This window comes from Phalacrocorax aristotelis, chromosome 2, assembly GCF_949628215.1.
Source record: "Phalacrocorax aristotelis chromosome 2, bGulAri2.1, whole genome shotgun sequence".
Taxonomy (NCBI): Eukaryota; Metazoa; Chordata; class Aves; order Suliformes; family Phalacrocoracidae; genus Phalacrocorax; species Phalacrocorax aristotelis.
This window is the reverse complement of record NC_134277.1, coordinates 154,936,328-154,956,465: the sequence shown is the minus strand read 5'-3', so window position 1 is coordinate 154,956,465 and position 20,138 is coordinate 154,936,328. Positions and strand designations below refer to the sequence as shown.

The 20,138-nt window shown below is 48.2% G+C and overlaps 1 protein-coding gene across 5 annotated transcripts in view; it reads right to left on the bottom strand.

The window, feature by feature from the left end:
• ZHX2 (zinc fingers and homeoboxes 2) overlaps positions 1 to 15,770 on the bottom strand; it is an 84,580-nt gene extending 68,810 nt beyond the window's left edge. For all 5 annotated transcript variants that reach the window (XM_075085713.1, XM_075085712.1, XM_075085715.1 and 2 more), the window contains exon 1: positions 15,478 to 15,770. The gene's annotated coding sequence lies outside the window, so the exon portion shown is untranslated. The remainder of the gene's footprint in view (positions 1 to 15,477) is intronic.
• Between the last annotated feature and the right edge of the window lie 4,368 nt (positions 15,771 to 20,138).

Here is a 20,138-nt window from a genome sequence, read left to right as displayed (position 1 = left end):
CTGGCTGGAGTACCCATCATTCTAAACCCACATAAGAGTTTAAGCTAATACTTCCAAACCTGGGTACCCACCTGGGGACACAAGGCAGACACAGAAAAAGCTAATAAACAGCTGTTTTCTACCAAAAATGCTGGAGACCCACAGGTCCCAATGAACTACTGGTACCCCATTGATAACTTAGATGCCAAGACATCACTTTAAAGGCTAGACTTTCACTACTATTCATAAATGTGAGCAATCATTTCCATCTTGACAAGACATGAGTACATTGGCAGAAAAGGAAAATGAATAATGAGTTGCAGCACCATCCAAAGCACGGTCCAGTCCTCAGTCCGAAACTGCTGAAATCAGGAATCTGCCCAAGAGTGTGAACAGACACACTTTTTCCTTGGAAACGTAACCCGCAGCTAAGCAGCATGCAGAAGACACATCTGGAATCAGTCTGGCTGCCGGCAGCATGTTAGCTCAAGTTATGACACCAAGAACCTAAAGTTGATGTTTCTGCAGAGAACCCCTCCCTCTTCGAGTTATTTCACAGGATACAGTAAGTTTCTACTTACTGAAAATGTTAATCTGTTCTGCAGCCTCCACTGCAGCTGTCTCCGGAAGAGCTGCACCAGCCAAGGGACGGGGACTCGATTCCTGCATCTACCCACTTTCCAGCTTTTGGGGGAACTGCATCAATAAAGAGTGACAGGACTCACTCAAGATCAGGATGCTTTTCTTGTAGCAGCAGAGTCCCAGAAGCCTTCCCCAGTGTCCTGGTTTCAGCTGGGATAGAGTTAATTTTCCTCCTAGTAGCTGGTATAGTGCTGTGTGCATTTAGGATAAGAATAATGTTGATAACACACTGATATTTTAGTTGTTGCTAAGTAGTGCTTACACCAATCAAGGACTTTTCAGCTTCCCATGCTCTGCCAGGTGCACGAAATGCTGGGAGGGGACACAGCTGGTACAGCTGACCCAAACCAGCCGAGGGGATATCCCATACCATACGACATCATGGTCAGTATATAAGCTGGGGGGAGTTGCCCAGGGGGTGGTGATTGGTGCTCAAGGGTGGGCTGGGCATTGGTCAGCGGGTGGTGAGCAACTGCATTGTGCATCACTTGCTTTGTATATTATTTTCTCATTTTATTATTGTTTTCCTTTGCTGTCCTATTAAAGTGTTTTTATCTCAACCCACAGGTTTTACTTCTTTTTCTTCCAATTCTCTCCCCCATCCCACTGCGGGGGGGAGGGTGAATGAGCAGCTGCGTGATGCTTAGTTGCCGACTGGGGTTAAACCATGATGCCCAGAGACACTTACACTAGTTTTGAGGGCAAGATCAGATGGCATTCAGCACGCTGCCAGGATATTTGTGGAGATCAATGTGACAGTGGAGTCCCACCAGGACCTGCTGCGGTCATATGGGGCACAATATGACCATGTTCTACCACTAAGTTGTGGCTACCACCAGGATATCTGAGTAGAGTCTACACTTTGTAGCAGTATAAAGTTAAGGTGTTAAGATAAACCCTTAAACACCACTTCGCTGAAGGATGGAACTTTGAACTTCTACCCTGGATCCACCACAACTTCACTCCATCAACTAAAAGGAATGGCTCCAGGAGAGAAACCAAGCATCCCTTGTAATTTGATATCATGTGGGATAAAATATTCACACACTGTGAGAAATAATAATGAGGAAGTTGTACCAGGAAATGCTCCTGATATGGATCTATTTTGCTGTCTGGCTCCACTCTGGCACTATCTGCAGGTCCAGAAGCTAGAACAGCATTAAAGGTTGGTCGTTCCACCCTGCATCTTCCAAACACATAGGAGCCTTTTTACCCTAAAGGCCAGCTGCAGATGGAAAAGACGTTAAACTTTGTACAGATCGGTCCTCAATCCTGGAGACATACCTGTTGTCTTTAAAGCCTATCTCCCTACTTTATATATAAAAAAAAAAGCCTCCCACATGTATTTACACTAGTGTTTGCTCTGCAGATGGCAAAGAAATATAGATTTTAATCTGCGTGGCGCACCACCCGCCAAGCTGCAGCTGGGATTTAGTGGACAGACTCTTTATTGCTGGTAGATGTAAGTGATGGGAAGAACAAAATTTTATCTCCAAAATCTGGATGGAGGGTGAAAATAGTTTCCTTGCTGCTTCTTGGTACCAGAGGAAGCTAAAACAACTGGCACCTTCCTAGGGGATGCACTACTCAGTGCTCCTCTCTGCAATCATGTAGGAGCTCTGATTGGGATGGGATGGGAACAACTTGTAGCAATGGCTTCAGATGAGGCTTGGTGAGTGGCCCCCTCTTTCACACTAACCAGACTTTAATCAAAAGTAGCATTACAGTTTCGTGCAACCCATTTCCATCCTCTACTGGCTTCCCATTGCTCGGCAAATCATTCAACTTTTGTGCCTTGGTTTCCCCATCTGTTAAACAAGAATAATAAAACATTCCCTGGAGGTATCATTTACACCTTGGCACTTGTAGAACACCATGCAAAGGAAAGCACTACAGGAACTACAGATCATCAGTAAAGCAGTCAAGACTGTGCTAAGAAGACAGAAGACCAGACGTTAGACCAGGTTAGTCTGGTTATGAATCTCATGTGTTACAGGGGTTTTCCTGGAGTAACAACTCACCAAGGGACCAGCTGAGCCACTGATGCTCCAGCTAACCACCAGCCCATTCGACCCCACTGATGTGTAGTGTAAGCGAATAAAAAAAAAAAAAGAGAGAAGCTGCCAGCTTCTTCATATTCATGAGCTCTTTAATAATGCTAAACAAAACTTGGAGGCATGTTCTCTGCTGTTGCTCTTGCCCTTTTGCACAGTGAGCAAGTCATAAATATTTCAGGGGAAGAGTCCAGAAAATTTGCAAGATTGGTCCTAGCCTTTTACAGCATTAATGAGCAGGCCATTAATAGTTAATGAAGCAGCTGCTGGTGATCTCAGAGGTAAAGGCAAGACGAGAACAGCAGTGTTTGCCCATTCCCTACAATGTGATAATGCGAAGGAACGAAATGATACTTTTATCCAATTCTTCTTATCATGGTAAGATGCGGGAGCTGATCACAAGACCTCCAGCAGAACCGCACCCTGCCTGCCCCGCTACTGTCACCCAGCAGGGATGGAGACTGCTGCAAAGGGTCTGACCCGACCATCCTGATGTTCCAAGCAGATCCGCGGGAGTGAAAAGGCCTCAGTGCAGCGCCTTATGTAAACACAAGTGCACTGTCCCACACACTTACCCAGGCTGGACTGCGCAATGCGTGTGTGCACCCTGTAGTTGTACGTATGTAAAAATGCCAATAAAAAGAGCAGGCATTTGGGCCTTTTAAAGGTTTCCGCTGCTTGTTTGAAGTCAAATTCACAATACGATTAGGCAGCTGACTTCAAAGAACAGCTCCTGTGATTCCAGCCTTGCATGCAGCGAGGACTCCGGTGAAAAGGCATTTTTGCTGGACTTACTCTTTCATACCTCTGAGGTGACATCGCCTTGTCTATACATTTGCAGCCAGGAAAGTACGAAGCGTCCCTCAGCTGTCACTCTTTGGTTACTCCACTTGCTGGGAGCTTTACGGAGGAAAGGCACCACGCGGCTGCTGCCTGCCAGCCAGGCTGCTGGGAGCAACCCCAGCCCGACAGCCCGGGCAGGGGCAAAATGAAAAGGGGATGACAAGAAGAACTGGGTAAAAGATTGGATACTGCCAAACTCTATTTCCTTCTTTTTACCCCTGCTGGTTTAAAGGATTTGTGAGGCTGTTTTCTGGCTGCTTCCACGTTTGTGTGTACGTGGGTTTATCAATCCCAGTGGTACTTTTTTTTAATCTTGATGGCTAATGTCTGTCACATTTGATAGAGGTGAAAATCTCAAAGACAGTAACATTCTACTGGTCTCATGAAAACAGACAGGGTGTGGAGGAGAGATCCCCATCACTGGTGCCATGAAGGGGAGAGGATGAAGGGTTAATCCGACCCCTCTCCCAGTGCAGCCAGGAATTCATTTTCACCAGTCAAACACACTGGAAAACGGTCTGTGTCGGTCCTGCTGCTCCCAGGAATAATCGGTCTCCTGGATTTCAGCTCACATCACACTTGGCTTGTCCCAGGTGAAGCTTTTTCTGCTTGACATCTGACAGGAGTCTGCACAAAAAGCGAGGACTGGTAGCAGAGAGACTCCCTGAAGAACCACAGGTGGACAGAGACAGCACAGACCCATCTTCTTCAGAAGCAAGTCCATGAACTGAGTGGAGTCTGGATGCAATCTGAATAGCTCCCTTTTACTTAAGTGTCCTTAGCACAGAGTGGAAAAGTTTGCACTTCATCTGTTTGGGATGTAATGCTCAAAGCTGGCTGTCAAGAGTCTTGAATTCATTGGGAAGAAGCAAAGGAAAAGAAAAGCTTAATTTCAAAGTTATAGTCTTAATTCCACCCTCCAAACCAGAGCTGTTAAGTAGTGCAGGAGTCAAAGGCAACTGCAGTGTTGGGCCTTTTGTTAAATAATTAACTAGGATTTGCCTAATCTATCTGCAGGTACTCACTGAAAAGACAAAAAACTTCCCTATCAACACCTACTCGCACCTGAACAATGGGCTTCCCGACAAGCACCTTCTGGGATGATCCAGACAAGCACCTCCTGGGATGTTTTCTAACAGTTTTTAACAAACCTGGTCCTTGGCTTAGCTTGCCTTCAGACAAGATTCTGCCTGCCTACTTTCAACACAGATCAAAGGTGACCTTAACAGGTCCTTACTGTATTAAGACCTCTAAAATAACTATCATGTTAAATTCCAAGTAATTGTTTTATTCTGTAATTTGATTAAAAACTATCATTGCCAAACATGCCTTGGAAAAAAAATTACTACTGGGACTTAATGAAGTATATAATTAGCAATGAATATATAGTGCTTCCTTTTAAAACCCATAGTATGTAACATTCCTTCATGCTTTAAGTAGAAAGCATCTTAAAGTCAGTATTAAACCTTGATTTAAAGACTTTAATACCTTGAACTATTTAAATCACATTAAGGACGAAACTTCACGTATGAAGAACCCTGCCAAACCCACATGTGCACTGGGCTGTTCCTCACCCTCATACCATCTATTTTACATAATTTAAAACCAGGTATTTTAAAACCCCAGCCAAGTAAAAAAAAAAAAGTTTAATGACCAAAAAAGCCTACCCAACTTCAAATGTTTCTTAACCAGCTTCCTATTAGTTGTCTGTTTAATTAAAAAAAAAAGTAAAATAACAAGATTCTTTATATTTTGCCTCCCCCTCTAGCTACATTGTAAAAGTTTCAGTACTAAGTGTGTGTTAAGCTTGCTGTTTCTAACTTTCTGAGTGCTTATTTTTCACTGATTTTAAAACATAGCAAAGGGACAAGGGCCATTCATGTGCTAGCCAAAAATGAATCAAGCTGCAACCCCAACCAAGCCAAGCGGCCACAGAGAAAGGTGAAGAGTGTTTTAAAGTGAGTATCTGTACGTTGCAAAAGATGAGTAATAAAGGATGGTAAATCACAGTCTTTCTCCACTGCTGTGCAGATCAGCAGTCATGAATCTGAGCACAAGAAGGGTCTCACAGCCAGGAGCTCTTCTCGAGGATGCTATGGCAGTGCCTAGATGCACAAACCAAACCCAATGTGACAGCAACCTTGCGACCCATGGTAGCAGTCTCTGCCCTGAGATTCAGTAAAAAGATCAGGACGAGAGCAAGAAGGAACAAATAAGACCCCCATCTACACAGGCATGAACAAAATATAGGGAGATTAAAAAACTAAAAAACAAAGGCATATTAGATGAAAACACAAGCCAGTCTGAGCAGTCCTGTGAGAACTGCACCTACGGCGAGGTACTGCTTGTGCCACTGAGGCAAACAGGAAAGGATGCACCACGTCCAAGGAAGCTAACAGGAAAATATGATCAAATTCCAACCTTGGCTGCAAAAATTGATACAGAGAGGAGGGTCAGGTATGAATTCAGCTTTCCTGTGCAAATAAACTGTGTCCAAAATGCAGCAAACTACACCTCACACTGTTGCATGTAAAACATCCCAAAGAAAAGTTTGATGCATGGCAGAGACTGGGTGGCAATTCCCATCCCCTCTTACTGCCTGCTACCTTCTGTAAGTAAAGCAGCCTGCAAACAGCCACAAATCCTTTGCTGTACAGTACCATGATGTCTACCACATCACCATCAATTTTGGGATGCAGCAGTGCTAATGCTAAATATCCAATATCCTCCTCACAATGTATCTTTTCAGGGGTGCTTTGCATTTAATAGCACATTTCAAAGCAGGTCCCTAACTCCATCAAGCACGACAAAAGCTCTTTCCCTAAGGACTGAAAGGAGCATTCCCTGTCCTGCGAGCACCCTACCGCAGGCTCCCTGCCAGGATGTGGATGGACCCCTCTGAAGAGATGGCAGGGTGGGAACAGCCAGGTGGGGAAAGAGGGGAAGAAAGAGGGTGCTGCAAAGAAATAAAAAATGCAAAATGTGCTGTCAACAATACACTTCGGCCTAAACTGGGGACAGGGTGCAGACAGGGGTTTGTGGCTTTTTTTGTTTTTTTATAAAAAGCATATTTAAGTGCCCTATAAATTTTGTGGGAGAGGTGCAGAGGGGTCAGCAGGGAATTGGTGCCAGCTGGCAAGGCACGTGCTGGTGCCTGGTCACTCCCTGCACCCCAGAGCTGCAGACCCTGAGGCTGAAAGCACCCACTCTCAAGTGCTTTGAGGGGAGAATGAGACCATCTGCTGCTCGCCCAGAAGCAAGGCCAGAGCAAAAGGAGTTCAGATTTCAGGAGATTAATTTTAAATCCACCAACTCGGCACTCTGATCTGCTGCTGGAGAAGATGGGGCCGGAGCTAAGATCATCCCTATATACGAGTTCTTTTCAGCCTAAGTAATATCTTGTGACACTCCTCTCCTGGCTTGGACACATGCACAGAGGGTAAACATGTAAAAATAAGGAAAAACATGAAAATAAGGTACTTACAAAGGCTAAGATACAGGATAACAGGACAAACAAAGAGAATTTAATGTATTTCAGGTACATTTAGACTTGAGAGCAAAATACTTCAGAGAGCTAACAATTTTTTTCCTGTATCTGATTAACTGTGGATTTTGAAACTTGTGTTCACCTTGAGCAATACTTCCCAAACCACTTCTATTCCCCTGACATAACCACAAGGCACACAGACGAGATGCCGGCAGATATGCAGAGGTGGCGGAGGTCCTGAAAAAACTGTTTTAGCAACAGCAAAATTAAGAGGATGCTCTAACGCCAAAGAAAGAGAAGATGCCAAGTTAAGAGCAGTTAAGAAAACAGTTCCCTCCACACACATTGTTCTTCCTTGGCACTCCAATTGCTTCAAAACACACACGGAGCCTATTCCTCCCTTATGCTGGAGGATCCCAGACAGACAGAGGGAAGTAAAGGCTTCCTAAGGCAGCAGTTTCCTCTGAATTTACTCACCACCATTTGTACCTGGAAACGTCCTACCTGCAGCAGTTGGGCAAAATCCTGCAGGTCCTCAGTGGTGACCAGACCCTGCAGCCAGCCGCCTGGCACAGCTGGCACAGCACTCTGCCACGCAGCATCCCCAGGTACTTTCCCTGGTGCAAAAACCCCACAGAAGGCTTTGTCAGCATCTTATCACTCCTGGCTTCTCAAAGAAAATTAAACCTAACCCTCAAAACAGTAGCACAGTGGAGCTGGCGCCTTCCTTGCAAGATGCTTGTGCCTGAGAACAGGTTGGGGAGACCTGTGCCTTAGGTTAAAGCCCAGGTAAAAGGCCTCTGGCTCTCAAATAAAATTGGCTGCCCAGTCCTTAGAGACTAAGGAACAGATCCCAAAAATCTGCAACCACGAGGTCACGATTCCTCCTGGCACCAAGCATTACATGACGGTGATGAAAAGTAGCATCATAAACGTGACAGCTGCAAGAGATGCCATGAGGGTGCCTGATGGTGGCAAGGAAATAAATGAGTGATAGAAGAAACTGTAACCACCTTTGGCTAAGCAAAATGAGAGTTGGTGCAGCAGTTGTCTCACCACAGGTGGGAGCGGCGACAGCCGTGTGGACGCCCAGCCAGGCGACCGAGCGCTCTCACCGGGGGGAGCCGAGCATTCAAACAACTTCCTCACCTCTCAATCACACGGAAATAAGTAGGTCCGACCCAGCACCACTCTTCCCAGAAGACCAGGAAGGGGAACCTCCTTAGAAAAATGCAGGGTGTTTACTCAGCTTCAGGGGGGACCACAATCCTCTGGGATAATCCCATCTTCCACAATTTTCAAGGAAACTGTACTGAAGCCCAGAAGACAACAAGCACTGAATCCTGCAACAGCAGTGTGCTCCCAGCATATCATTTAAATAAATCAGTTTCTGGAGAGACAAAAGACAAGGAAAAACTCCCTGTGGTGCCTGACAGTTTGTGCTGAAGAGGATGCTGGAAAAAAAAACAAACCACAACAAAACATACTTGCTTTAGAGGTGGGAGGCGGGAAGAGGGGTGGGGAAAGCATCTCCTCAAAAATACTTCAGGCCAGAACCGTCAGGACTTTCCTTTATTTCATGCGAGAGTGAATCAGCAGCGCTCCACCAGCCTGGCAGCAAAGCTCAGAGATGCCGGCGCTGTCTGCTTCGTACCGGCTTCCCCCGGCAGCAGAGGATGGAAAACCTCCCCTCATCGCTTCCCAGGGCCCCTGTCCCGGCACTCTTTGAAATCCAACAAAACTTACTACCTCAAACTGTTTACTCTTGGATTTTCTTCTTGCAAATAAGATTTTAAAAAAGAACAAGGATTTTCCAACTTCTGCTATCTGAGTGAAGTGTAACATAAAGTAACTGAAACTAGTAAGCATGAAATTAGGTTTAGAGATACAAAAAATTGTCCAAAGCTTGGAGAGTGAGAAAAAGGAACACATACACTGGAGGCAAGGAAAGGGGCACAGGGTTCTCAAGAAATATTGCTATTTTATCAAACTCCTCCGAGGGTGCCTTTAGCAGCAGCTCAGAACCTGCTTTTTTTTGGGTGCTAAGTAAAATAAACCACAAACAACAAGATCCTGCTTAAAAAGAAAGGAAAACACACTTTTCCCTATATAGGTTTGCTCACAGGACTTCTTCCTTCGCCCACAAGACTGGACAAGAGGTTAAATAACCCTGCACTTGAGGCTTCCTTAGCTATCATCACTGACTCAAAACAAGCGAGAAAATCTCCTTCCATTTGTTTTTTTTTGTTTTAAGCTACAGCGAGTCAAATACACAGTTTCAACACTTCCTAGAAAATTGTGGGAACAACAGACAATTAACAAGAACAAAAGAAAAGCCAAAAGCTACAGGTAATTTGAGGTTGCAAGTTTAAAAAAGTATTTAGTAGTTAAGAGGGGAAATAAGGTCAGGATATGGGAGAAAAAGAGGAAAGGAAAACTAAGATTTCAGGCCCATGATGGGGCACAGAAACCAATGCAAGAAGTTCCCAACCCACGCCTCCCACCACTCACGTGAAGTTAACCGTCCCCTCCATTGATGCCAGCTGGGATCACACTGTAAATCACATCACCAAAATGCTGCAAGTTAAAAAATAATACTAAAAAAATTAAATCTATATCTATCTCACTTAAGAAAGGAGGAAGTGAAGCAGAGGGTTGCTTCTTGCCAAGATTGTTTCCATGCAAAGCCACAGCGAAGGAAGGGGACAGCGAGTGGTGTAGTACAAGGGAAATAACACTGGTTTTCAGCTTTGCCACATTTTTCCAGGACAGAAGATCAATTTGAGGCTGTGGAGGAGTCTCCCAAGTGAACCAAACTATGCCGTGGTCAGGTAACACCGATCTGGAGGGAACTCCACAACTGGCACAGAGCCACTTGTGTTTGGGCCAGGATGTGCCCGCTCTTATGGCCCAGAGCCTCCAACATCTGCTCCTGCAGGGAGGACTGGGTTTAACTTGGGCTTAACTCAAGCAGTAAAAAGGGTTTCCCAGAGAGGAGCATTGATGTGCAGACATTGAGAGCTGAACAAGCACAAACAGCAGACATCTCTGCATGGGAACATCTCATGTCAGGTCTGCACCACTAACGCTTACCACACAGTTGAGTCAGCCCAGGGCAGGACGTGTCACTAATATAGCTGTGCTGCCAAAACCCACAAGCAAAAAGGCTGTTACACCAGCAAAAACAGCATTTTTTGCTAATGCTGCTTATCAAACTCATCGTGCAGGGTTGGGAGGATAAACCCACAACCAGCAAATTCACCCATGGAGCAAGTTCTTGGCATGGTTGTGGGATGCTGACCCCACCAAAGCGCTCGTGCACTCCTAGGGTCTGTGTATCCTGGGTAATGAGATATTAAGTAGTCTGAAATATATACATGCTCACTTTTTACCAAGGCCTGCAGTAATGGGACAAGGGGCAACGGTTTTAAACTGAAAGAGGGTAGGTTTAGATTGGACGTAAGGAATACATTTCTTATGAGGGTGGTGAGACATGGGAACAGGTTGCCCAGTGAAGTTGTGGATGCCCCATCATCGGCAGCATTCAAGGTGAGGCTGAATGAGGCTTTGAGCAACCTGATCTAGAGAAAGATGTCCCTGCCCATAGCAAGACGTTTGGACTAGATGATCTTTAAAGGTCCTTCCAACCTAAATCATTCTAAGATCCTGTGGACACTGGGGCTGCCCTTCAAGCCAGAGCCCCGAGGGTGTGCAGCCAGTGGGCTTCCCTCAGCTGCAAGATGAAGAGCAGCACAATATGGAAAAGACCTACATCTCTTCAGAGCTTGTGAACAGTATAAATGGCAACTGAGCCCAAGGGTGAGCCTGGACCATGGCCCTGCTTAACCTTTAGTCTTGGGTGGAGTGGGTGGGTGGGCACCTGCAAATTCCCCCCAAAATGTCTGCAAAAGTTAATCTGAGAGGCAAACCAGTGGTGAGCAGCCTTCACTTTGCTACATCAGGTCCCCGCTGGATAGTCTGTCTGGGGGCCACAACCTGGAGAGGATAAACTGTAGATGTAGCTGGTGAGGCTCATTGCTGGAGTGACACTGAACTCCTCACACGTGCCCTGCTTTCACCACCCGGCACGTACCCCGCGCACTGGGCCAATTTACAAAAGGTTGTCAAAACTTGCTGAACACCCACCCCTCCACCCCCCTTCCACTCCCCGATGTGTGATTTCTAAGCACAGAGGCGTTACAGATCACCTTCTTCCCCCTTTGCTTCCCGACCCTTCCTCCCTTCTCCGTCAGCCCTCCAGATGGCAAATGCTCCCCTCTGCCAAGCGCCAACAGGCGCCTTCCCGCCGCCAGCCCCGCTCGGGGCATCGCCAGCTGCAGGCAGCGCGGGCACGCGCCCTCTCACCTGCAAATTCAGGAGCCTGCCTCTGTCACAGGGGATGTGGCATCATAAACCATGTCCTCAGCTACCAGAATAAACTCCCCCAGGAGGCCTTTTTTGAAGTCCTCTCCTGGTTACCAAGGCCAAAACTTCCTCTGCTTGCCTATGCTATTCTCCCTCCGCTCACTAATAAAACCCAGACTTTTTAAGGTTCTTCAGTGCTAAATACACAAAATCATTTCACACATCTCCCTGAAAATCCCTTTACCCTTCAATTGGACCGCATCTCCCAGCTGCACCAGCAGACTCACAATACTGGCCGTTTTATGTAAATTCATTTTACAGAAACCCCAGTTTTCACTTTAGAAACAGGTTTTGGGTCTCATGGTTCTGAGAAAAACTTGCCAGTGCATCGTCTTAAATCCAAACTCACAGCGTTTCTTGCAACAACCCAAAGTGCATCTTTTTAAAAACAAAACAATCAACAAAACAACACTTCTGACTTGCAAAGGCACAGCGGGTTTGGGGAGGGAGGGCTGGGTTGGTGATTTCTGAACTGCTTCTGGATGGCGAGGCTGGAACTGAGCACTGAACCATATCATGACATCCAGTAAACTTCAGATCTGCCCATTTCCGAAGGGTTGATAAAATAAACTAAAACCACAAATAGTATTTCCCCCTGAATGACACATGTAAACACACCCCGACAGAAGACCAGCAATTACTTTAACAGCTTTAAGTTAAAGCCTTTATAGATCATTTTAACGCCTGCTTTTGTTCATTACTTACTTCCAACACAAAAAGATACCATCATGCAGATGTGCAAGTTACAACCTTCAGTTTGCAGCAACTTTCAGGGAAAGAAAACACTTGCTGAATTTTCCTCACACTTGAAAGAAAGTCAAAACTACAATTACAGTCTCTCCACACAAAAAGCAGACGCAGCTTTACTGCAACCTGACAGCCATGCCATGCGAAAATCTCAGGGAATCCAGTTGTGACACTGTCCGTTTCTAAACAAATTCTAATCAAAATACTATTTTGATTTATTTTCAGTGGATGTTTTCATTCCTTAAGTGGACACACAGGATAAATTTAGACATCAGTGAAAAAATCCCAACCACAAGAGAATCCAAATAAAACCACTGAGGATCATCCGAGTTAGAGCAAAGCTAACAGGAATAAAACACGAAGATGTCGCACATGCAAATACAGTGATGTCATGCCTGGCATTAAGACCTTTATCTTGTACGAGGATGAGCAAAACCTGCTGTGTTCTCATCCCAGCCTGCAGCAGTTTGAAACTGGTTTGAAAATGTAAAAAGAAGCAAGTAACTTTGCTATATTTAATAATAGCTTTATTTTTTGGACTTCCAATAAAAACATAATAAACCTTCCCCCCTAACAAAAAAAGAATGAAAACGTGATGCTGCCGACTCGGGCTGTCTCACACAATGGATTATTGACTTTACAGGCACTGTCTAGAAATTGTTGACTGTAACTAAAGTAAAAAGGTAAAAAAAAAAGTGGTACTTTGAGAGAAAGCAGTTGGCAGGAGCGCAGGCCCTTCAAACACTGATGGAAGAGATGTGCTGTGGCATGAAACTCTGGGAGAAGTTTTGGGGTGGGCAAGCAGGAAAAATGCCATTTTATACAGGTAAGCAATCACCTGGGCTTTGGGCTGATAACTGAGCTACACACATCTGTAAGTGCTTTCCAGCACTGAGTTCATCACAGATAGAAGAAGAGAGGACGAACACAAGAGAGCTCTTGGCCTGGAAGGGGATAAACAAGCACACACGACTGCTGAAGAAAAATAAGGACCGGCCAACAACTTTAAAAAATGCATGGGCTTTTTTAGTATTTATATTCTTCCTGATTGCTGGCCAGTACCTTGCTTTCCCTGAGCCGGAGATCAATTTGCAATTCTGTGTTTCAAAGAGCTGCTGAGTTCATACCACAGACTGAAGGCACATCTACATTAGAAAGGCTTCACCGGGACAGGAGTATATTACACTGGCAAAGTACTTCGGTCACAGATACCTCTTACACAGCAAAATTACTCCTCTACCAGTCTAATACAACCACGGCAGCACACAGCCCTGTTACTCCACATGCCATTTCTCAGTAAGGCTACATACAAGAGGTTTCTGCTAGAGACATCAGACCCCTGCAAGTCACACCTGCCTCTGCACAACTATCCCAGCCTCAGCCAGGAGGGACAAACTCCGCAGGAAGCTTAGCTTTAAAAACGAAAAAGACAACTCATTGACCAGCTACATGTGGATTATTTGTAGGTGCGCTGGATGATGAAGCAGAACGCGGCAGTGATTTACCATCATTTGCCGTAAAAGAATTTTGACATTTCAGTTCTCAGTCCCATTTTGGAAAGGGCTTTGGTTGTTGCGACTAATCGTTGCTCTACTAAAGGATGTGCTAAAATTCCTTCCCGAACTGGGATCTTGACACCTGTGTACCTGAAGCAAGGTGGGACAAAAAAACAAGCAATCAAATAGGAAAGAGCAGCTTTGCCTAGCTGACAGCCTTATGCTGCGGCCCCGGCGCTGCCAGAGGTGCAGCTTCACAAGGCACCACACGCTCTGCCACCCTTGCCTGCTGCTCCTGGCACTGGCACCGCCACCTCGGGACCCAGCTGGCAGGAGGTGCTCACACCCAGCAATCCCGCTCACCAAGTCACCTTCCTACCCAGCGAGAGGCCTCCTCTTCCCTCCCATTCTTACTTTGGACGCTTTTCCCCCTTCTGCTCTCCACCTTCTGACCCAAAACTTTTGCCGAGTTCCCCTTGGCCCTTGCAGGCACACGAGGTTTAAGGGGAGCACCTGCCCTGAGAGGATGGGGAGCCTCCATCGGAGGGGAGCCTGGGGAGACCAAGGGGGGATGGAATCAGGGCCCCGTCCCCTCCCCACGCTCTCTCCCCAAGGAGGGATTCGCAGGCGCAAAGCAAACGAAAGGGCTCGGCGAAGAGCCGGGCAGAGGGATCCCCCAAAGTCAGGCGGGCACATCCCAACTCCACTTCCAAGTTTTATTCCTAGCAAAGAGGGGAGAAAAACCTGTGCCTACGTGTGCCTTTTGCTGTCACCCTCATCCCAGAGAGAGAGAGAGAAGGGAAAAAGAGGAGACAGTTGTGTGATGGCTTTGGAAACCAGCTAAAACAAAAGGGAAAGTCACCCCTCCTAGGAAAAAAAAAAAAAGTGGATGCAACGTGCCAAAGGCCGAGTTTCCCTAAATCTCCCCATTCCGGGGAAAATGAAACGCCGCGGGCAGGCACAGGCTCCCGCGGAGGCTGGCGGAGGGATGGAGCGCGGCGCCGCTCGCTGCCGCCCGCCCGGTTACCGGCACCGGCGGGGCAGGGGGCGGCGAGCCCCTCCCGCCACGGCCGCGGCCTCGCGGGGGGGCAGGGCAGAGGGGGAAAAATAATAAGAATAACAATAATAAAAAATTAAAGCAGAAGAACCCGCTGCTAAGTGCGGCCGCGGATCCACGCGTGACGGCGGCGCCCGGGCCCCTCCCGCGCCTGCAGCACCCCCGGGGCGCCTTCCCCACCCCCTCCTCCCCCGAAGCCGGCGGCTCCTTTTTAAAGACCGCACTGACAAAATCGCCCTGCTCGCCTCTACGTAACGCCCTGTCGAAAGCGGACGCCATATTTTGTGTTGCTGATGTCGACATAGACAAACGTAGACATGTTTTTTCCTCCCCCCCCCCCTCCTCCTCCTCCTGCCTTCCCCCCTTCACCCAAACTTGCGATCGGGAGGCGACGGGGAGCGGGGAAGAGGGCGGGGGGGAGGTTAGGGAGGGAGCCTGCATGGCGAAAAATTAAAAATATACCTAAATAATTAAAAGCCCACCCCAAACAACCCTCCCGGCTCCCTCCCCGCGGCGGTCTCCCCCGCCGCCCCCCCCCCCCCCCCCGGCCCCCGCCGGAGTCCCGGGAACCGGACAGTTTTTTGCGGGAGGAAAAGTTGGGTGCGAGCGGCCGGGGCGGGAGCGCCGGCGAGTGCGTGTGTGCGGGGAGGGGGCGGCCGGGGAGGGGGGGCCGGGCGGGAGCGCCCCGGGGGTTGGGGGGGGTGGGGGGGTTGGGGGAGTGGGGGGCCCGCCTGGGAAGTTTCCTACCTGCGCCCAGGGCGGCGGCACCGACTGTCCCGGGCGGAGCGGCACCGGGGCTCCGCGCGCCCCTCCGCGCGCCGCCGCGGCAGCCCGCGGCCGCGGGACCCCGCGCCCCCCGCCCCCGCGCCGCGCCGGCCCGTGGGGAAACACGCGCGCTCCGCCACGCGCGCACGCACGCACACGCCGCCCCGGCCCCGCCGCGGGAAAAAGAAAAAAGAAGAGAAAAAAAAAAAAAGAGAGGGGGAAAAAAAGAGGGGGGAAAAAAAGAAAAAAAGGGGAAAAAAAAAAAAAGAGCCCTCGATCGGTGGGGATCTACGCCAACACCCACATGATCTCTGACGTCAGCGTGCGTATTTGCATACGATACCACCGCCGGCGCGGCCGCCGGGGTCCCTCGGCGCGGCGGAAAGTTGCGAGCGGGGCCGTGCCCCCCCCCCCCCCATCCCCCCGCCCGGCTCCGGCCGCTCCTCCCCCTGCTCAGCCCCGCGGATTTTCCACGTACCCCCCCCTCCCCCCCCCGAGCGGCGCGCGCGTGGGCTCTGCCGGGCGCCCCGCAGCCCCTGTGGCGACACCGGCGGCCGGTACCCGCAGTGCCCCCCGTCCCGCTCCGCGGGAGGAACCAGGCGGACACCTCCCCCCCCCCCCCCCGCACACCCCGCGACCCTCCGGGCGGAGCCGGGGCTCGCGCTGGGGCGGCCTCCCCCGACCCCCGACCCCGGGCGGTGCGGGTGGTGGCGGTGCCGGCGGGGTTCGGACCCGCCGTACCGGGGCCGGAGGGTGATACCCTCGGTCCGGGACCGCGTGGGCTCGGCCCCCCCTTATGGGGGTGGCAGAGGCTGGACCTTCGTTGCAGGACGTGGGGACGGGACCCCCCGCTATAGGGGCGGCAGGGGCTGGACCCCGGTATCGGGGTGGCGAGGGGCTGCGTGAGGCTGTGCCCTTCCGTGAGGCTGCCCCCTCCCCGCAGCGGGGCAGGTTACCTGGGGAGGTGGGAGGCATTTCTTCATCCTCGGCTTGTGGTGGAGGTTCTCCAAGCCCCCCCGGTCCGGGATGGGCTTCGGGCGGTGGTTGTTTATTGCTTTGCGGAAGGTGGTGTGTTTTTCCAAGGGAGGCTGCAACAATCTCTGCTCCTCTGCTGCATCGCAGGAATCCTTTCCCCCATGTAAAACTGTCGTTGAACTCTTGTGCCTCTTTGCCTTTCTTCCAAAGAGGTGTAGACAGGACTCAGGCTATTTGCTGTTTACTTCAGAGAATTAATTCAAAGACATAGTTTACCGATTGCATCTTGCTACTAGATAGCAGATCTTCCAACAAGCCAAGGCTAACAGGATTTAGGAGTAGCATAATCTCAGCGTAACTTCAGGGGTGTGCTAGCCGCGTTGCGGTATCTTTGATTAGATCGCATTCAATTAATATTTTAACGGTGAACCTAAACCTCCGCAGGCTTTGAATCCCCACTGGCTCCGGCTCCCGCCCTGCCCCGCACCGCCAGCGTAGTGGCATGCAGGGGCAGAGCCGGGCGCCAGTCCTCAGCCCAGCTGGATAGCAACTTCGTTGGGCAACATTTTGCTTCCCTTCCCCGTGTAGGGCTGGGGACTGCCTTGTATTAGAGTGTCAGAAGAGGAGCTCTAAGTTATTGCAACTGAATAATCGCAGAAGAACGTAAATATGTCAAAGCAGTGTCAAGAGATTTCTTTGCAGGGATACCCTTATCTGAGTAGGCGTGTTTTTGACTGCCTGAGTGAGTACAGTCTCTGCAAGTATTTGATAACAGAATGGATTCCTTCCTTTCTGCCACCGGCTCCGAGATTTCCGCTAACTTCTTTCTAGATCGAAACTGTTAGGAAGGGACAAGCATGGGCGTCCTTTCCGCGCTTGCTTGGGGGCGCGGAAGATGACCATTAGAGCTTGCTGATGCTCATTGAACTTCGGTTTTGCTCCCTAGAGGTCTGGGGTTTTTTAATGGAAATTCCTCTTTCTTATAAATATCACTGAATATGTTTTGTTTAACTCTTCAATGGCTGTTCAGCCCTGGAAATGTTTCTGAATTTTGAATGCCCGGGAAAAAAAAAAAAAAAAGAGTTATTTTAGGGGGCAAGAGTATTTCCCGCAGGACATGCTTTCCCTGCTCCCGTCTCAAATTCCTCTTCCATGATTTGGAATAAAAGAAAAGCCAAAGTCTTTTAATAAGGCGACTATGTTTATGAATATAACATATTCTTGAAAGGGCAGATCAATGGAAAAGCAGGTAAAAAATCATCTGCTTGCTCTTGTCCTAATTAACACTTAAGGCCTCTTTACCATTTTTTTTTTTGCACTGCGAAATGCAAAGGCTCTTTGATCGATTGGGCGATAGGGCAGCTGGTGCTGCCTTTCAAGTGCAAAAAAGGGCCATCCGTTGGAGCCGGGTCCGGGTTTTCGGACTTTAAGCTCAGGTTGTAACTAAGACAGTGCTAACCTGAGGTCAGAGCGTTCTCTGCACCAATGCCCCCAGTGAGGCTCATCTGCCTTCCCTAAAACCCTGGATGATGTCACATAAATTAGGAGCTCAAAGGTCCTAATTAAAAAGAAAGCATAATTCACTGTATTTAAGGTGAGGAGGATGCGGGTTTAAAAGTGCAGCTGTTGCTGTTGCCGTCCCAAATGAACAAAGGACAGCTTCGTGAGCGCCGGAGAAGCTGCTCAGACCGTGGAGGTGACTCTAAGGCTGCGTGCTTGTGTGTGACTTTGCATTTTCCCACACCGAAGTGTAAAACACAGCACAGAGATCTGTTCTGCGAATGTGTTTCATCTTGGTCATTAAATTCCTCCTCTGTTTGAATCTTGAGCAGCGGGACCAACAGGCTGCGTGGCACCTCTAGCCAGACACTGTCTTTCAGGAAACTTGTGGTTAGTCAATTAGCTCCGACTCTGTCGAATTTAACTGAAGTTAACTGAAAGGATCAAAAGCTTACTGAGGGGTGGGGGAACAGTGTTTATGATTAGAGTTTATGGTTATAAAAGCCTTGATTCCTTTGGAAATCATTCCGCCCCCCCCCCCCCCCAAAAAAAAAAAAAGTATCAATGATGAATGCAATGTGAATACTCTTGCTCATTCTGGGTATGTACCTCATTTATAGAAATCTAACATTCAAATGATGCAGGATAACAACAAAATGGAAATGGCTTTCACAGAAGATGCAAAAAGGAAATTTGCAGTTTTAAATTTCTTATGCATAAGGCCTCTCTTTTCAATTAATGACACAATGGAAGCCACACTAATTACAAAGCACAGCAAACACGCACTGACAATTTCCCAGGGAAGTGAGGGCAGAGCACTTGCTTGCTTTAAATCTGGTGCCCTCTCCATTTCCTCTGTGCACTTTCTCTAGATTTAAAGTGACATCTGCTCCATAAAGCCCTCAGATGAAGTTGCAAGTTCACCTGTGAAATAATACCTTGGTCAGGGATAATGAACTCTATACTGATATGTATATATATATTATTTTATGCAGAGGAGATGAGTGTCTGACATGTCTTGTCACATACGTTTCAGACTTTTTCAGCTTAATGGTTTCTTCCTGACTGCTTAATCCTGTGAAATTGCAGGCTGAGTCAGCATTACAGACCTAATTCCCTCTCTTGGAGGTGCAGCTCCAAATTTCACTCTGAAGAGACCGTGTAAATATCCTCGAAGGGAATGTGCGTCCATTAAAAGCCAAAACAGAGGCATGTAAATAAAAGAACTGGAAAGACATTTTCTTTTGAGTGCATGGCTACATGTTGCTCACTATTACGCTGGCCTGATAGTGTAGGATCAAGTGGAGTTTTGCCTACAGGATGCCGCAGCAAATGGGTGGGCTGTGAGCTTCAGGATGTGTTTGCTTCCTGCCCTGGGCAAGGTGAACCAGCCCTAGGCTGCTGGGCCAAGCTGCTGCCTTAGCACTGGTTTTGGGAAGAACCAGGCTCATCTTCAATTGCTAATTTTACACCTTGCTCCTAACTCCTTTTCCACCCTCTTCTTATCCCACACAGCTATGGTGATTCCCCTGCTCCCACTTGGATTTTTAATGACAGCTCCATAGTGGAGTTAGGCTTTCTATGCAGTCAGCTGTAGAAATTAAGGTAAAAACCATTTAGGAAGAAGTCAGCAGGTAAATGTTGTTACTTTTTTTTCCTGTCTTGAGGAAATCTTGATCCCTGTGCTGAGGGCAGGAAGCGGTGCTTGCACATGTTTTGCAGACTGGTGGCTGAGAGAGAAAGCTCTTTAGCCTCACGTGTTTGCCATTCACTCCCCAACCCTGGTGGTTTGGGATTTTTTGCCCCAGCAAAAGAAGTCCCCAAATCAAGCTTTCTCCTTTGCTAAAACACTTTGTCAATTCCCCTCAGTGTTCTCAATTGCCAGGGTGTGCAAATGCAAGCTGAGATAGCGAGCACCGATCAGATGCACTGTCTGCAAAATGAGATGCTAATATAAATGCACAGAAGAGCAAAGAAATATCAAGATCTGATCCAATTAGAAGGGCTGACCTTATGATTTGTAGTGCCCTTAAGCCGGGGAAAGCTGTCAGAAGGCAAGATACCTCCCCTTCAGGACGCAGGGCTGATGGGGAAGATTAGTTCCTAAGCCTGGATGGAGAGAATCCCCTGAACACAACCTCCCTAAGCATTTGCACTCATTGCCTGAG